This window comes from Leptonychotes weddellii, chromosome 10 (assembly GCF_054177405.1).
Source record: "Leptonychotes weddellii isolate Sample4059 chromosome 10, ASM5417740v2, whole genome shotgun sequence".
In the NCBI taxonomy this organism is placed as follows: domain Eukaryota; kingdom Metazoa; phylum Chordata; class Mammalia; order Carnivora; family Phocidae; genus Leptonychotes; species Leptonychotes weddellii.
In genome coordinates, this window is record NC_138378.1 from 23607904 (window position 1) to 23610395 (window position 2492).

Sequence of the window (2492 nt, forward strand, 5' to 3'; positions counted from 1 at the left end):
GGGACTCCAGGATCATGACCTGAGCCGAAGGCAGTCGCTTAACCAACTGAGCCACCCAGACACCCACTGAAGGACATTTTAAAAACGCTTTTTCGGGGCACCTGGGTGGCTCAGTTGGTTAAGCGACTGCCTTCGGCTCAGGTCATGATCCTGGAGTCCCGGGATCGAGTCCCGCATCGGGCTCCCTGATCAGCGGGGGGTCTGCTTCTCCCTCTGTCCTCTTCCCTCTTGTGCTCTCTGTCTCTCATTCTCTCTCTCTCAAATAAATAAATAAAATCTTGAAAAAAAAAACGCTTTTTCTTTATAGAGGGTTGAAATAAAAATTCATGTTTGTTACCAAAAAAAAAAAATTTTCAAACAAAAAAAATTTGCACAACGCAGACGAAAGTGTTTAAAGTCCCCTCCACTTCCTCTCTTCTGAGATAAGCTCCATTAATAGTCTGTGGTAAATCCTTCCTGAACTTGGTCTAAAACTATACAACCCGTATACATCTACCCATTTTTAAATGTGTTTTTAAAACGTGTTCTCACCAAACTTTTGTTTCATCCCTTGCTTTTCGCTCCATAACAGCATGACAGAGCCAGGTTTCCGTGTCAGGACATTATATTGTCATTCTTTTTAACACCTTTGCCACTGACAAGCTGGGGGACCGTGTACAGGTTGTTTAGCCTCTCTGACTCTTGGGTGTGCTTCATCTCTGAATGGGGACAAAAATGTCATTGCCACACAGGACTGTCACGAAGATTAAAAGAGCTCAGGGGCACCTGGGTGGCTCAGTCGGTTAAGTGACTGCCTTCGGCTCAGGTCATGATCCTGGAGTCCCGGGATCGAGTTCCTCATCGGGCTCCCTGCTCAGCGGGGGGTCTGCTTCTCCCTTGACCCTCCTCCCTCTCACGCTCTCTGTCTCTCATTCTCTGTCTCGCAAATAAATAAATAAAATCTTTAAAAAAAAAAAAAGAGCTCATACATATAAGGCCCCTTGTACAGTGTCTGACGAATACGAAGTTCTCAAAAAATATTAGCTCTTGTTGTTCATAGCTCCATGCTTAGCTGCATGATAATTTATCTCACCAGGTCTGGGCATACGATCACTTCGTGCGGTATGTTTGCAAACTCGGCCACAGCAATTCCAGCTTTCCCAGTACACGTGACTCTTTGCAGCATGACTTTGGTGTTTTTCACATTGAGAGATGGAGTCTATTTCTACTCTCCTTGAATCTGAGCTGGCCATGGGACAGGCTTTGCTCAATAAAATGCAATGAGAGTGATGCTCTAGCACTTCTGAGCCTAGGCCTCAAGAGGCCTTGCTGCTTTTGTTCTTTGCCTTTTGGAGGCCATCATGTGAGGAAGCCTGGGCTAGCTGCTGAAGAAGCCACGTGAAAGAGAACCAAGGCACTCAAGCCCACGGGCCTGGGCAGCCGGCAGTCACGTAAATGAGGCCATACAGGGCCAGTCAGCTCACCAATGTGCTCACTGACTGCAGATGTGGGAGTAAGACCATGCACAGCAGAAGAGAACTGCCCTAGCTGAGACATGTCCATACTGCCAATCTACACCAGCAGAAGCAAATAAATAATTGTTGGTTTAAGCCACTCTGTGTTTGGGGTGCTTTGTTAAGCAGCAGTAGAAAGCTGATACATTTAGGTTTGGTGCAGAGAGGATGACCCAGGTTGGAATGCAAGGTCTGTCACTGCATGTGACCTTGGTCATGTCTCGTAATCTCTCTTGGCCTCGATTTCCTCATCTGTGCAATGGGATACTTTTAGTCCCTACCTCATCAGGCTGATGGGAGGGTTAAATGAGATGATGAACAGTCACCGTGAGGCACAGAGCAACTGCTACGACTCTTAACTGTGATTATTGCTGTTGTTGTTCGAAGGCAGTCTCGACTGAGAGTTGTAATGTGGGGTGTCAGGAAGAATAAGTGATAAAGATAACTGAGCTGGTCTTTTGGAGCCTCCATAACTGGGTGAACATTGGAGAATGGGAGCTTCTTGGGACAAGAGACCTATACCAGGCTGGCCAGGGAGATGGCAGGGGTTAGGGCTCGTTCCTGTCCTGCTTAGTGTGAAGGATTGTATGTTGTGTGCCTGGGTGAGCTCTCCGAAGATGGACGCTGAAACTGGGTGGAAGAATGAAGAACTGACACCGTAGGAGGGGCCGAGACCATAGGAAGGTGTGAAAGCTAAACCTTGGGCAATATCCCCACTCTTCTCACGTGAATCCCAGACTCCTTACCATGGCCTGAATACCCTGCCCACCTCTCCCACCAGATTCTCTACCCTCTCTCCCTCACTCACAGTGCTTCAGCCACCCTGGCCTCCTTCCTCAAACTTACCCAACTCTTTCCTGCTTCAGGACCTTTGTACTCACTGCTCCCTTCTCAGAGGGAATTTCCAAACCACTCAAGCTGAAGTGCTCCCCCTTTTAGTCTTTTCCATAACTACTTATCTTTTTCCTTCATAGCATTTTTTGCTACCTGAAACTATGT

At 47.3% G+C, this 2492-nt stretch overlaps 1 long non-coding RNA gene across 1 annotated transcript in view; it reads left to right on the top strand.

Moving 5' to 3' along the window:
- The window catches only part of LOC145723814 (uncharacterized), a 19131-nt gene extending 17542 nt beyond the window's left edge, over positions 1-1589 (top strand). Inside the window, exon 3 of the long non-coding RNA XR_014149124.1 lies at positions 1076-1589. This is a non-coding gene — a long non-coding RNA (uncharacterized LOC145723814). The remainder of the gene's footprint in view (positions 1-1075) is intronic.
- The last annotated feature ends 903 nt before the right edge of the window (positions 1590-2492 follow it).